Source organism: Oratosquilla oratoria, chromosome 25, assembly GCF_046742065.1.
Source record: "Oratosquilla oratoria isolate Oo_2021 chromosome 25, ASM4674206v1, whole genome shotgun sequence".
Taxonomy (NCBI): Eukaryota; Metazoa; Arthropoda; class Malacostraca; order Stomatopoda; family Squillidae; genus Oratosquilla; species Oratosquilla oratoria.
The window spans coordinates 20,445,843-20,463,342 of record NC_134801.1 but is presented as its reverse complement, the minus strand read 5'-3'; the positions used below and the strand labels follow the sequence as shown (position 1 = coordinate 20,463,342).

The 17,500-nt window shown below is 39.2% G+C and overlaps 1 protein-coding gene across 1 annotated transcript in view; it reads left to right on the top strand.

Annotated features, from left to right (window-relative positions):
- Window positions 1–17,500, top strand: part of LOC143038846 (uncharacterized) — an 863,754-nt gene that overhangs the window by 255,738 nt on the left and 590,516 nt on the right. The window lies entirely within an intron of this gene.

Sequence of the window (17,500 nt, the reverse complement as noted above, 5' to 3'; positions counted from 1 at the left end):
TCATTACAGCATCTTGCTTAGGTGTTTTTCTAAATGATTCTTAAAGCTTCGAACTTAACTACATTGCACTGTCTCTGCAGGAAGTTTATTCCATTCATTAGCTACACGGTTGGCGAAATTGTTTCTACTCACTTCCAAACTGAATCTATTTCCGGACAGTTTGAGACCATTGTTTCTTGTCTGATTCTCATTCAGTGTGAAAATTTTGTCACTTTTGATGTTGCCAATTCCCTTTAGAATTTTGAAGACCTGTATCAAGTCGCCTGTGAGCCTACGCTTTTTTAGGGTATCGAGCACGGACCGCTGGATTAGCGATTGCGACTGGTACCACTGCACCTCCGAGCCGTGTGTGTGTGTGTGTGTGTGTGTGTGTGAATGTGTGTGTGTGTGTGTGTGTGAATGTGTGTGTGTGTGTGTGTGTGTGTGTGTGTGTGTGTGTGTGTGTGTGTGTGTGTGTGTGTGTGTGTGTGTGTGTGTGTGTATGTGTTTGTTTCAGGAAATCTGCCTCATAATTCTAATGATGCTCCGCTGTTGTACGTCCAGCATTGTTTCCGTTCCGTGAGTTCATAAATCTTGGAACGAATTCTGGGCAGTTCAGGCTTCTGGCTCTTAGAAGTGATTGTCCAAACGTATTAGATAAACGTAATTGCGCTGGCCGCAAATCAGCGTTTCTCAACCAGGGTTCCCCGGAACACTAAGGTTCCGCAAAAGGTCCCTAAGGGTTCCGCGAGAACAAGTGAGATAAGGTAATGCACTTTTGGATTTTTTTATTTAATTTCATATACGTAATATAATTAAACACGCACGACATATTCTTGGTTATTGTAATAATGTAATATAGACATCATCCTATCTAACCTGTTATTATGATGAAAACAAAATGAGAAAGATATGGTATAATTTTTTTTTTTTTTTTTTTTTTTTTTTTTTTTTTTTTTTTTTTTTTTTTTTTTTTTTTTTTTTTTTTTTTTTTTTTTTTTTTTTTTTTTGCGCAGGGGTTCCTTGAGACATGCAATGTATTTCAAAGGTTCCGCAAGGGTAAAAAGGGTGAAAAACGCTGTCGTAGATGAACATATTTCCGTATAGTCTTCGTTTCCTTTACCCGTTCTTTCACCCTCTTATTAAGGAAAATCAAATATATATGACTAGAAGTTGTTAGAGGCAGACATATTTGAACACTGTGATTTAGTGACTTATCAGTGTTCAGTGTTTTTAAATCGTGACATTGAATGGTCACGCCATGTTTTCAAATATCACTGAACAATCGTGGATTATTACAAATTTGCTGTGGGTTTTGATTATTGTGATGAAGTATTGGTAAAGTGAAATGTTTGAAAGTGCTTAGAAGTGGCAACAGCATTCTCCACAGCATAGAAGGAAATGAGTAGACTATTAAAAAACAGCTGTGGGTTTTGATTATTGTGATGAAATATTGGTAACGTGAATTGTTTGAAAGTGCTTGGAAGTGAGAATAGCATTCTCCACAGCATAGAAGGAAATGAGTAGACTATTAAAAAAACAGCTGTGGGTTTTGATTATTGTGATGAAATATTGGTAACGTGAAGTGTTTGAAAGTGGTTAGAAATGGTAACAGCCTTCTCCACAACATAGAAGGAAATGAGTAGACTATTAAAAAAACTGCTGTGGATTTTAATTATTGTGATGAAGTATTGGTAACGTGAAGTGTTTGAAAGTGGTGAGAAGTGGCAACAGCCTTCTCCACGACATAGAAAGAAATGGGTAGACTGAAAAATAAAGATAACACAAAAAAATTAGACACAAACCAACGCTTGAAGAAGTATTTGGTAAGATATTCGGAGCTAGTCCGCATAAGAAGAGAAATCAGAAAATTGAAATAGGGAACGAATTATTGGAGTAAATTTGATAGTGGCAACTGGTATTGAAGAATGTGCTGAGGTAGTGAAATGTGGATTGTACGATGAGCACGCTCGGCAAGATTTAATATTTTGTGGTTTTTGTAACTGATAAATGGTTCCGTCGAAAGCTCAGGAGTACTAGATAAACACAAGAAAGTGACAAATAATGATAACATTATATATGAATGCTGTAAATGTGTAAAAAATAAAGGCATTAGCCTTGTGTAAAAATATCAAAAGTAAGGAGGTTGAAGAACAGATTTGCTTAATGAAATGTACACTCACAGCACAAAAGCGACGTAATTGTACGAACATTTCCACCCGAATTTCATATTCAGTTGTCAAAGTATAATGTATAAAAACGTCAAGTGATGTGGGTTGAAAGCATGCAGCATTAAAAGCATATGCAGCATTACGAAGGGTCATCGAGGAACCTCCGAGTGATACTTGATGTCACGTGGCAATACGTGACACCAAGTCACGTAGAGTAATGCGATGGAAGTGGAGATGAACTGTTCCGCTCACTGAGGACCTCCCACAAGGCAGCGCTGAACAGCTACTCAGGTCTGATGCGGTTAATTATCACATCATGGTAAATGGGTATCGTCCTGAAGTGAAAGATAAATTAAACTCTAAATTTCCTCTGAACTTTTTCTTGTTTCCCGTCCGCCATGACATAAATAATACATACTGAATATTTTAGAGCTTTGTACAGGGTATGCAAATAATGTTACATATAAATACATTTTACAATATAAGGGCTATCCCCGTATGTGACAACAATATTACAACATATAATTTGATTACAATTGACATATATAATTGTTTTGACCAAGATTAACAATTTAACTTACAACAATGGTATATGCGTTAAGGGGATACTGCAGTAGTGGCGTGTTGCCACAGGTCTTCCGCTTTCCCTCTGTATGTCTGGCTTTCTTGGAAAAGAAAGGAATCACTTCTAGATGTTGGTGCCGAACGGGATTTCGTCTCGTGCGAAGCCGACCTGCTAATGAAGCCAGTATGGCCAATGTCGTCTCAAACACCAGTCGTCCCAAATGCCAACAATGGCGTTCGTTTGAAGCTGTTAGAATGATATATAGTAAACCTTTCACTGCATTTAATAGTTTGTGCTGCTTACATTCGAATTCCCACCGGACTATTTCATTCAGGTAAAAGGAAACCCCCTCTACAGCTTAGCTGTAATTACGAAATGAAAATATTATTCAGGTTAACGTCAGACGATTCTGTCATGGCCAGTTCCAGGCTGCTTTACATAGGATTATAAAGGCAGAGCATGTCGACAGGAGACCTTTTGGTCCATATCTAGGTCGTATGCGAAAAAAATCATAATTATGATACATAAATAAATGAATAAATAAAAACTATAATAATGTAAATGATAAATAAAATAGTTTACATATATATATATATATATATATATATATACATACGCACATATATATACATATATATACATATATACACACATATATATATACATATATACATACACATATACATATCTATCACACAACTTCCGACAGGATTTGATGTTTAAAGGGTCATCACACGGAGCTATTTTTCCTCCCACATCCTACCTCCAATCTCCATTTGAGTAACTAGAATATGACTTCGCTCACAGAAACCTAGACTTTTCTAAAAACATATCAACAGTATGTCTGATATTCGTCTAGGTTTACAATATCTAAGTTTGTTATTCAGCTTTGCTATACATGACGGAAAGATAATTTGATATTTGGAGATTTGAAAATTCAAATATTGTAACCGAAGTCGTTTTTACTCAAACGAACTCTCGACTGTCGGTGATGGTGAACCCCGTGGAAGCTGCCCAGTGTGATAACCCCATAAGGAGTCCGTACCTCAATTCTAACGTCAGGCGACGTTTTATACAGCTAAAGGGCCATTTACACGATCAAAGTGTTTGTCAAACCCGGTTTGTCAAACAAATGTTTGAAGTGATGTTTGACCGTGTGAATGCTGTATTTGGTTGTCAAACACGTTTGACAAACGTGTTTGACAACCAAATACCCCATTCACACGGTCAAACATCACTTCAAACGCTTGTTTGACGAACCGGGTTTGACAAACCGTTTGTCCGTGTAAATGGAACTTGAGAGTAGGACCTGGTGTAGAAGTGGTCAGAAGCTTACGAGCCGTCAGTAACCTAATAACTGTACCAGACGATTTAGTGCGGCACGGGAAAAAAATGTACTACATTATATTATCTCCGTTAACCCCGTCAAAGTTCCGTATCTAATCTTGTCTTTTTTTTATTTTATTTTTTATTCCATTAGCTCAAAACGGTTGCATTCGTCTCAGGCTCGTTTCACACGCATCGACTTTTCGCCGTGCGCTGTCCGTGACACGACGTCGTGCTCTTAAATAACCATGCGTGTCTATGGAGGCTCTCACACGTCACAACTACGACCACCTGTGAAAGTTTTCTATGGGAAACTATGGTTATTTGAGAGCACGACGTCGTGTCGTGGACAGCGCACGGCGAAAAGTCGATACGTGTGAAAGGGACCTTAGAGGTCTTGCTTAATCAGCTAAGGCTCTGTATCAAACCCTCTCGTTCCTCAATGGACTTAGAAAAGTAACGTAAATGCTCAAAATGGATAATGTGCGAACGTCATTTATTTGTTTATTATTATTTGTCTGTTTGTTTATCATCGTTTGTTTGATTTTCATTTATTATTAGTTATATGTCAATCTATTATTATTTACTATTTACATGTTTGGTTATTATTTAACTATAGCTATGCATTTGTTTATTTATTTTGCTTATTATTATGTATATTATTGTAGTTTTTATTTATTTATCATTATTATAGTTTTTTCGCATCCGGCCTAGTTATGGACCAAAAGGTCTCCTGTCGGCATGCTCCACTTTTGTAATCTTTTGTAATCATCTGCTGGTCTTGGACTAAGGTATTTCAGGCGGGGTAGGGTAGTCGAAGATGGGTTGGGAATGATTTATTGTTTCCCTTTGTCTAGCGATCTAAACGGAAACGACTTTGTGTAACTTAGATTATGGAGCAGACTTCATGTCTTTTATTCCATGACGGTGGAGGAATTTATTGAAATGGGAGATATTCGTTACTCTGAATAGCTTCAAACTTCAGCGAGTAAACTAATGAAAGGTGACGTGTTGTAGCGTTTTTTTATTTGATAAATTTTTCATTCATTTATCTATTTTATATTATTGCACATTAGGACGCTTGAAAGGCCTCTCTGCACGGATTATAGTTCTTCGGATAATTCTCAAATGAAACGCTGGAGGCTGAGATGTCCGTGCAAAACGTGGTGTAAAATTACCTAAAGTAGTGTAACCCAGAGTTGTCGTGCGTGACACGTTATAAAGGAATTGGGGTGACGGGACACTTGGGCCAGAGAGGTGGGGGGGTGGGGGATCACCGACTGGAGACTGACCTGTGATATGCATTATTCAATATCCTTTGCTTATTCATTTGTCGGTAATTACTCCTTTATTCATAGTTTATTATTCATTATCCAGTGTTCGTTGTTTACGGACCGTTATTTATTATTCGTTATTTCAATTCATCCTTCTTTTGTTGATTTCGTTATTAAACAATTCATTATTTATCATTAATGGTTTATTATCCATTGTTTTTTTGTTAATGAGTAATTATTCATTACTCATTGTTTGTTACCCTCATTCATTATACGCTGTTTAATATTGATTACCATTTATTCATTATCTATTACATATCAGTCATTGCTCATTTTAATTTTTCAGTATTTCTTTTTAGTTCATATGAAGGAGTCCCGCGATTGCCCGGTGAATAGCGTCTCGAACTCATGAGCAGGTGGTCGTGAGTTCGATTCCCGGGACCAGCTGCAAGCTATGCTGCATTGGTTCTCGATAGATAATTCTCAATTGATCCAAGACCATGGTGAATCACACACACACGCACACACACACACACACACACACACACACACACACACACACACACACACACACACACACACACACACACACACACACACGACTCGGTGGCGCGGTTGGTAGAGTACTATATTGCCAGTACGGTGGTGCCGGCGGTACCTGGTTCGAATCCTGCCCAGGGCTGAAATTCTTTCAGTATCACTGCGCTTCGAGTCGTTACTCCGACTCTCGTGGGCGGGGAATTGGGTGTATGTGTGCGTGTAAGGTCATAGCATTACCCATAGATCGGTCATACGAGCTCTGAGCTCTCTTCCGGGAGGGAAATAGCTGTCGATCACGAGTCCAACACGTGATCCAAAGACCAAGGTGAATCACACACACACACACACACACACACACACACACACACACACACACACACACACACACACACACACACACACACACATACATACACACACACAAACTCTCTCTCTCTCTCTATCTATCTATCTCTATCTCTATCTCTCTCTCTCCCTCTTCCCCACCTCTCCTTTTCTCTTTCTCTAGGGAATATATTCTTGAATCCTTTGATAAATGTTTTCACCTCGTCGATTGTGATTTGTACTGTGATGTAGTTTCTGGTTGCCAGTCGGGTGAAATCTACGCGCTTGCGTTGTCTATATAAGTGTTGGTCTTCCACTACTACATTCACATTTGTCCCGTTTTCCTTTGTAAAGTGGAACTGTACATGCATTCCTCCTGTCCTCCGGCACTCTGCCTAAGGGAGGGGAGTGTACCGGAGGACTGGAGGATTGCGTGTATAGTTCCGCTTTACAAAGGAAAAGGGGGCAGATGTGACTTTAGTAGTTTTAGAGGGATCAGTTTGTTGAGTATATTTAAATAGTTATATGGGAGGGTGTTGATTAAGAACATTATGAGAGGCAGAGAAAGCAATTAGCTAGGAAAAGTGTGGGTTTAATAAAGGTAGAGGGTGCGTGGATAATTTTTTTTTTGTGGTAAAGTAGATTTGCAAGAAGTCTTTGGGAAAAGGTAAGGATGTCTTTTGGCCCTTTATGTATTTAGAGAAAACTTGTGACAGAGTAGACAGGAAGGCTTGTGAAAGAGTAAAAAGGAAAGCAATGTGGAAGGTATTGCAGATATATGGGATAGAAGAAAACTTTTGAAGGCAGTCACAAGCTTTTACATGAGTAGTAGAGCTTGCGTTAGGGATGGGAATGATAAGAGTAAGTGGTTTAAAGTGAGGGTGAGGTTGTACAAGGGCCGTGTTATGTCACCATGGTTGTTCAATGTGTACATGAATAGAGTGGTACAGGTGGTAAAAGGATGATGGACAAAGGATTGTGAAGTTATGCGATGGGAGGAAGTTGAAAGTAAATGTGGGTAAAACCATGGTTATGAAATGTATAAGAGGTGAGAGTGACAGTAAGTTGGAGGTAAGTCTTAAAGGTGGATAGTTTTAAATATTCAGGTTCGTTCGTGGTAGAGAATGGGGGAGTGGGGATACAGGTAAAGTATAGAGTAATGGGAGCACGTATATGTCTTGGAGAAATGAAAAGTGTCACGAGAAATAGGTATCTGGGAGATAGATGAAAAGCGAAGACTGTATTAAGGGGTGATTGTACCTACGATACTATATGGGGCAGAGACATGAAATTTAAGGAAGGCAGAAAGGAGAATTTTAAATGTGTATAGGAGTAAGGAAAAGGTGAAAAAGAGGTGAGGAAGAGAGCGAGGGTAGAAAGAGAGCTGGCAGATAGAAGAGATATCTCTTTCTACTTTTGGTCGATTTTCCTGTATTATGTCGTCCGTGTACATTATGTAGACGTTGTTTGCCGTGGGAGGGGGAATATCTGCTGTGTATACCGTGTATAGTGTTGGTGAATGACAAGATCCTTGAGGTACACCACTCTACAGGGGGAATAATTCGCTTTTGTGTTCTTTTAATCTTATTCTCACTGTGTGCCCTGTTAGAAATCCGCACGGTAGTCTAGTTAGTTCTTCTGGAAGCTGTAGTCGGATTATTTTGAGCTTCAGTCATCGTGACACATCTTGTCGAACGCTTTGCTAACGCTTCGAAGTACTAATGTACATTGGTGACTTGATGACATTGCGTTTGCTATCTGTTTATACATTCTTGAAATGGAGTGATCGTTCCACGGATTAGTCGGATTCCATATTACCAGGGGTTGTACAGTTCCTCCTCATTCGAGGGGAGAAATTGGTCTGAGATGTTGTAACCTATTTGGTGCTTTTCTCGGCTTTGGAATCAGGGTAATTGTGGCATTTTTTAATGCTGTTGAGAAGTGTCCTGTTGCAAGACTAGCTGTGAAGATGTAGGCTAATCTATCGACCATGTTGCTCGGAAGGCGTACGATTTTTTTTCTCTCTCTCTCCAGAGGATTTGTTCTTAAATCATAAGAACATAAGAAATAAAGGAGACTGCAAAAGACCATAAGGCCTACACTAGGCAGCTCCGTATCCATCACCACCTGTCGTCCCCATCCATAAAGTTGTCTAATCGTTTTTTAAAACAACTGATAGTTTCAGCGCTTACTACGTGGTTACTAAGTTTATTCCATTCATCGACCACCCTATTTGTAAACCAATTCTTGCCTATTTCCTTCTTAAATCTAAATTTGTCCAGTTTATACCCATTACTGCGAGTCCTGCCCTGTTGTTTTATTATGATGACCTTTGTTATAGCCTTTGATCCACTTGAACACTTCTATTAGATCACCCCGCACTCTGCGTCTTTCCAGAGTGTAAGTTTAGGTGCCTAAGCCTCTCTTCGTAAGGCAAATTTCCGAGTCCTTGTATCATTTTGGTCATTCTTCTCTGTACTGATTCTAGTGAATTTATGTCCATTCTGTAGGACGGAGACCAAAACTGTACCGCATAGTCAAGGATGGGTCTAACTATCGCTAGATAGAGTTTAATAATTACCTCTGCACTTCTATTCGTTACCGTCCTTTGATAACTGCTTTCTCCTCGTCGGCTGGGATTTGTTCTGTGCTGGTTGTCAAACGGGTAACATCTACGTGGTCGTGTGGTTGTAGTAAGTGTTGGTTTTCTGCTAGTTCATATATTTATTCAAAATGTTAACGATTGGTGATGAGATTCTTCATTTTCTATTGTTGGTATACAATATATTTTACAAAATTTAGTTTACACATATATCCTTTTCATGGGATGTACAGGAATATTCTTTATTTATTTACAAGAGAAAGAAAATATGTTGCAGGAATATGTACAGGAATATTCTTTATTTATTTATAAGAGGAAGAAAAAAATGTTGCAATGAAAGTATACATATATACTACTAGGGGGAGAGTTCTGTTGCCAACACTTCTTAAAGTCTCCCTTGAGTATACTCGAGTATTTTCTAAGTGTACCCGAATACCGCAAGTTTTTACATTTTGTAGTCATCCCTTAACACAATCTTTATATTTATTCAATTGTTGTAAGGGTTCACCATTTTAATTAACACTGCCTCTTAGTGAGGAGTAGCTCTCAGTAGAACTATGTATGATATGATTTATTTGCTTACAGGCTTGTTACCATAACTTTTCCCTTTCAGCAATCTGCCCATAGATCAATTTGTAATACAATGGCGATGAGTTGGGCACTCAATATCTAAATTTGCCAAATGTTATTTTCAGCATCAGTTTACTAATTAATAGTGTATCTTTATTTATTAATCCAATATCATTTAACATACAGTCATGTATATGATGGTCAAAAATATTTCATTGATAAAGAAACCAAAAGAGTAAAAATGGGAAAACTCATCAAGGCTCTGAAATGAAAGAGTGAATTTGGTGTTGTGGAGGACGAAGGAAGAGGAAGAGGGTGTTTAAGAACTACTCCAGACGTCCATCCGTTACATGTAGTGACCAGAAAATACTTTTCATTTGCAGGTATGTGGACAAAATCAAACATCCTGCCGAACCTTGGTGTGTAATCTGCCCATGGTAAGTAGTCCTATATAAAATGTATGTGTGTGTAATTCACCATGGTCTTGAATCACGTGTTGGACTCGTGATCCAAGACCATGGTGAATACTTTTCACTTGCAGTTATGTGGAGAAAATCAAACATCCTGCCGAACACTGGTGAATAATCTGACCATGGTGAGTTCCTATATAAAATGTGTGTGTGTGTGTGTGTGTGTGTGTGTGTGTACTTCTGTGTTAGTTTAAGTTTGTGTGTGTTTGATATCTATATATGTGTGCGTTGCGCGTATTTGTGTGTGTATACATGTGTGTGTGTGGGATATGTGTGCATATGTGTATGTTCGTATATGTGTGTGTTTATGTGTGTGCGTGTGTATATGTGTGTGTGTGTGAGTGCGTGTGTGTGTGAGTGTATGTGTGTGTGTGTATGTTTGTGTACATGTCTAAGCTCGTATGATATGTAACATATGTATATAAGTGCATTGTGTATGTGTATACTGTCTTTGTGTGAACTTTATATGTGTGTGTGTATGTGTGTGTGTATGAGTGTCTATGTGTGTATGTGTGTGTTGTGAGTATGTGTGTTTATTTGTGTGTGTATGATACATACACACACACACACACACACACACACACACACACACACACACACACACACACACACACACACACACACACACACACACACACATACATATATATATATGTATGGCTTCGAAGGTTGCGTGAACGCCGTTGACGTGAGCGAATGGCGTTCAGTGGGTGTCCTGTTTGTCGAACCAGTGTTCGGTGAGTGGGTTCCCTGCGGAGCAAACGCTAACTCTAGTCATTCATTTTGCTCTGCTGAGGGATGAGGTGGCTGAACATCAGGAGTTCCTCGTGCTGGGGGACTCCATGGTGCGAGGCTATGACGACATCCTGCAGCGGAAGACTAAACAACGTTGTAATCTTGTATGTGGGATCGCCGATTGTACCCAGACCATCAGGAAACAAAAGTGGAAGAACACGATTGTTCATACGGGAAGTAACGATGTGGGTAGGGTGAGATTATAGGAACTTGTTCGTAATTACATGGTCCTCCTGCACGAGATGAAGGAGCGTGGGAGCCGCCACGTAGTCTGAGGGATCCTTCCTTTTAATTTTTTCTTTTGTTATATTTACCGTAGTAAGTTCACCCTAGACTTTTCACAGGTTTCAGTTTGGAGTTCACTTTGAAGTGTTTCATTTATGAATACTGAAATAAAATAGTTGTTTAAAATCCCACACATTCCTTCATTTGAATATTCAAGTTCACCGTCAGCAGAGTAATAGTGGGCCAATGTGATTCCTAATGACCTTTTCATCTCTAATGTAACTATAAAATACTTTGGAATTCTCTTTGGATTTATCAGCGATATTCGTTTCGCATTGTCGTTTTTGTTTTTTTATTGTATTTTTTAAATATCTCTGTATTATTACATAACTTTGATATTCATTAAGTGGACCCGAGCACTTGTATTTCTTATAAGCCTGTCTCTTTTTAGCAATACTTTTCAGTTTCTTTGTCGAGCCATCTTGGGCGAGCCTAATTTGGGGGGCGTCTGTCCTTAAACGGGATGTAAGTATGAATCATCTTAGTAAGCGTATTTTGAAATATATCTCACATCTGATCTACAAGTTTTTCGCTTAATTTTGCCTCACAATCTGAGAGCTGAAGCTCCTGATGTAGTCATATGAACTGAGGTTTACTGAAATCGGGTACTGTAGATACACAAGTATCTGTTCTAAAATAGTTTAACAGTCTAAATCTAAATTGTGATCACTACTTGCAATAGTTTCACCAACTTCTACAGCGGTTATCATACTTTCGCGGCTAGTGATCAATAGATGGATCATACACACACACACACACACACACACACACACACACACACACACACACACACACACACACACACACACACACACACACACACACACACACACACACACACACACACACACACACACACATATATATATATATATATATATATATATATATATATATATATAAATATATATATATATGTATATATATATATTTATATATGGTTAAAAATACAGCGATTTCTGTACGAACTGCAGACTTATACGTAGAGTTAAGCCCAGAAATACTACTGACAAAAGGCATAGTAAAACACAGTGGATCGTTCTCAATCTATTCACGATGGTCCGTACACTTTTATTACAATAAAAGACATGGTTTATATAATGTAAGAAGAGAGTTCATGGTGAGGTCACGTACAAATGATCAAAGGGGAAGGAATGGCTATATCAATATGACAAATAAGTCCTTAACAAAAGACCAAGAGGAACTTCTTATCTTGGGACTTAATTGCAATTTTACTTTGCAAAACTTGGTCTCTGTTATTGATGACCACGTTATATTCATAGTGCACCATTCAACTAGAATGAAATTGACTTGACCTAGTCGAAAAAGTGAGATAAAATAATATATAAAGGATGAGTGTTTGTTGGATGATATCATAGTTTGCTACGCTACCATGTCTAAGGCCTAAAGAAAATGTATCAAATACGATCGTAATTGTAGAGTAAATACGGTCGTAATTGTGACTGTTACCACCACTGTATTTTGAGTGAAGCTTGACTGTAGCAAATTCCTTCACACTCCCTTGGGGGCAATGATCCCCTACCCTTTACTGTGGATGGAAACGACGCCCCTTGTTCTCATGTCGCGTGACTCAAAGGACGTTATGAATTGTTATCGTAAGACATCGAGCTACGGTATCACCGGAAACCGATGGTTTGTACACTCATCAGCAAAAGTTTTAAACTACTCTATGCATTTGCTTTGTTAAATATATACTTCGTTGCTGGTCTAATTGTATATATGCAATAGTATCTGAATTATTTAGTTTAAACTTTAGAATAATCGGCTGTCTAGGCCTCGAGGGCAACCCTTGTTAGTCGTGCAAAACCTGGCAAACTAAAGATTTTTTGCCGGCACGCGAAACGCAGACCTCATCTTGAACAATCTATGTATGTATGTATGTATGTATGTATGTATGTATGTATGTATGTATGTATGTATGTATGTATATACCAAAGGCTCTTTACCCCTTAAAAGGGAGGTAGCCAACTCAAAAGCCAAATACCCACTCCCATCCATTCCATTCCCATCCACCACCCTTTCTTCCCTCTCATCTTAGCTCTTCATGGATGACGGGTCATCCCTGTATCCCGGCCACTGCCCTGGGCCAGAAGCAATGCAGCAAAACACAGCACGTCCACAGCAAGGCAGCTTCACTTAATCGGCGACTTCCACCTCTCCGTTCCCTCATTCAGATAAAACAGAAGACTGGAATAAATCCCTTCGGGCTGCGTCAAAATCATTCATACATAATCAGTCCCTATCCCTCTATCACCACCTTCCTTCCTTGCATCACAGTATCATCTATACACAAACATTCTCCACTCACCCCTATCTTCTGCCCCCTTCCTTCCTTGCTCAACAGACGTTCCCCTCCTGCTTTTTTCCTAACCATTGTGTTAGCTAACAACTCTCTAAAAATATATCCACTATTAAATCTCCACTATGGTCTTTATCTGGCACTCCACACTTTCCAACGACTCCATTTATTGACTCATCCTCTATTCTAACATTGAAATCTCCCAAAACCATTATGTTGACATTCCTCCCAAAACTCTCTAAGCACTCATTAAATGTATTTAAAAAGCCTCCATTTTCTCTACAATCTTCTCACTACCAGGCCCATATGCGCTTACAAAGACCCACATCTCCTTCCCCAGTTTCACATTCATCCACATTAACCTTGAAGAAACCTTCCACTCCACCACACGCTTACCTATCTCCTCATTTACTATTAGAACCACCCCTTTCCTCCTTCTTCCTCTCCTTACTCAAAGAAGTGGCACAGGACAGTATCAAGGCGGGAGCAGCATAACGGAGATACAGTCGCAGTACAATCAAGTAGTATCATTTCTCTAGGAGTAGAGATATGCTCTAAAATAGACAAGATGATGTGTGCCTCTGGTCCGTAGGGGCATTCTATATAGTCCCTAAATTATCGAGTGCGTGTTATTGCGCAATATATACTGCACAAAAACATGTAGTCAGTATCCCAGACAGGGTAGCTAATAAATCTCTAACTTCATTTTTATGACCATTGGTAAACTCGTACTGCACTGTGCGGCGGACTGGGGCCCATATACGGTAGTATGTGATGGGAGAGCGCCCATACTCGTATGTAGGCCTATAATCTATTTTACTTCGTTGGCACGCAGAGATATACTATAGATTTGGTGATCTGTTTAAAGATTTCACTGCTATTGGCGTCTCTTGCATTTGCTCTAGCTGCAACTAAGCGATTTATTCGGCCAAGTGAAACTTTCTGTGCAGCTAAAATGTTTAACTTAATTCGAGCAACATTTCACTGCTATTCACGACTTGTGCTTTTGTTCTAGCTGACTCAAAGCGATTCTATCTGGCAGACAGGAAGATCACGTGTAACGATTTGAGTGAAGTATTAGGTGAACCCCATTTGACATTGAAATCTACTGTCAATCGTTAATATTGTCGATTACAACACAAGCCATATCGACAGAGAATGTTCAAATCAAAAGATCAAAGTAAAGCAATTACAATCGATGGTGAATTAAAAAAAAATCAAGAGTATAATTACGTAGACCAGGTACCAATACTAAGGATAATAGAAATGAAATAAAAAAGTTTATCATAATTGGTTGGGAAATGTTTGGTAATCATAAGAAGATTATGAGAGACTTTCTTCCTATATATCTGATATGGAAAATTTACAGTCAATGTATATAGCTATGCTATAATGTACCGGTATGAGACTTGGGAATTGACGAAGACGATGGAGGTAAAGCTAAGGAGTGCACAATTGAGAATGGAGATATCAGTGCTAGGAATAACGCTGAAAGACAAAAGCAAGTTGGGTGATAGAACAAACTGTAGCAAAAGGTATTGTGGAAATGGTAAATTAAAATAATTAAATTAAATTATGCATAGAAGTTAGCGCGAAAGAATGTGTTACTGACTGGACGTCGAAAGAAGGGATGTGTGGAGGAGAGAGACCAGAGAGAAGGTGGAGGGGCGAGATAGAGAAGTTTGCAGGAGTGACATGACAGAGGTTCACAGTCATGGAGTCATGCAGTGGTCTGGGAGAGGCCTTTGTTTAGCAGGTTGCATGAAATGGCTGGTGATTCATTGATCGACTGATTGAATGAGACTTGAAAATTGACAACATTTATGGAGATAAAGTTAACGAGTGTACATATGAGAATGGACATATACCGGGTATATACTGGGAATAAGGTTGAGAGACAGGAAAAAGGGAAGGTGGTTGAGAGAACAGGCTGAAGTGAAAGTTATTGTGAAGCCGGAATTATGTAGGGAAGATAGCATGAAAGAATAATGGGCGACGGAGGAAGTGTTGAGTATGGAGAGATAATAAGCGTGGAAGGGGCAGACGAGACAGATGGTCGAGAGAAGAAATGAATGTGGTGGAGTGAAGTGGCAAGTGTTGGTGCAGTCGTGAGATTCAAGAATAAATAAATAAATAAATATATATCTATATCTATATATATATATATATATATATATATATATATATATATATTGTCCAGGGTAGTGGACAAGATGCAGGGATGACCCGTCATCCATAAGGTGCCAAGATAAGAGGGAGGGTGGCGGGGAGTGGAGTGTATTAGGGATGGAATGGGTGGGAATGGTTTTTATGACTTTGTTTTTTGGGTACCTCCCTTGTAAGGGGGGAAAGAGCCTTTGATATATGTATATATATATATATATATATATATATATATATATATATATATATATATATATATATATATATGGATGGATTTTGGGAAAGAGGGGGATGTCTGTTGAGGAAGGAAGAGAGAAGACAAGATAGGAGTGACTGGAGAATGATTGTGTATGGATGATGCTGTGATGCATGGAAGTGGGTGGGTGGAGATGGTGGGTATAGATAATATGGGTGAATGATGTTCTGACGTAGCCCGAAGGGATTTTTCCCCGTCTTCTCTTTTTCTGCATGAGGGGAATGAGAGGAGGGGGGTCGTCGAATAAATAAAGCGGCCTTGCTGTGGATGTGCTGTGTCTTACTGCATTGCTTCTGATCCAGGGCAGTGAGCGAAATGGAAGTATGACCCCTCATCCAGGAGGGGCCAAGAAAAGAAGGAGGGAGGGAGGGGTGGTGAATGGGAGTAGAGTATGTGGAAATGAAATGGATGGGAGTGGATTTATTCTTTCGACTTTGGCTACCCTCCTTGTAAGGGAGAAATAGCCCTTGGTGTACACACACACACACACACCCAATATGTGTGTGTGTGTGTGTGTGTGTGTATCAAATAATCAAACCTGTCGTCGTGAAGCTTCGAACGCGGATCTCTCTGGGCGGCAGTCCCACACGCTACCACTTTGCTACTCAAAACTTACAAAAGGTTTGAAACCTGATACATTTTGTACCCGGGTGAGAGGCTGAGCATTATGGCATAGTGAAAAGTGCGGCGTAGCATAGCACAGCTCGGTGTAATGGGACATAGTGATGCCCTAATCATTTGCGACGCCTCTCGAACAATGTCCCCTCCAGACGTCCAGCTAAGTGCGAGTATCACGTGATGAGGTTGGTTTCCTTATCTTTGAATATGATGGTTTACGTCACAGTTATAGGGAGGAGGAACTTAAACTTTGATACTATTTGGAACATTTGGTTAATTGGCCCCTCCACCATTAAATACATACCACATAGAGAATATATAAACGCTTTGTAAAACATATGCAAATAAAGCTATATATAAATACATTTAACGATATAATAGTCGTCCTCATATAAAATACAATATTTGAAAAATACTGTATTATTTACAATAGACATATATAATGTTTTGATAAAGATTATCAATTTTATGTACAGTTACGATATGTACACTTAGGATAAACTACAGCAGTTGTGGCGTGTTGCCACACACGCATACCAGGCGTGACCACGGTGCCACACAGACACGAGTAACTACTCAAACAGGTATCTAGTAGGATGATGAGACTTGTAGGTAGGAGTGCAGACATTCAGAAGCACGCCCATGTCACACGCACGTAACCGAGTCCAAAGCGCGTAGCTGCTAGGCAGAGTTGCAAACAGTCTACACCAGCGTTTCTCAACCTTAAGGTTCCCCGGAACCCTAATGTTCCGCAAAAGGTCCCTAAGGGTTCCGCAAGAACAAATGGGATAAGCTAATGCACTTTTGATTTTTTGTTTAATTTCATATAATATAACTAAACACGCACGATATATTCTTGGTTATTGAAATAATGTAATATAGACATCATCCTATCTAACCTATTATTACGATGAAAATAAAATGAGAAAAATATGGTATATGTTTTATTTATTTATTTATTTATTTATTGCGCAGGGGTTCCTTGAGGCATGCAATTTATTTTAAAGGTTACGCAAGAGTAAAAAGGTTGAGAAACGCTGATCTAGATGAAACGTTCGGCAACGTCTTCGCCCTCCTTTACACACATCGATTAATAAACGCGTAAATCGTCCTACGTACTTTTTACTGCCCCCACCCCGTGACACAAAAACTACACACACACACACACACACACACACACACACACACACACACACACACACACACACACACACACACACACACACACACACACACACACAC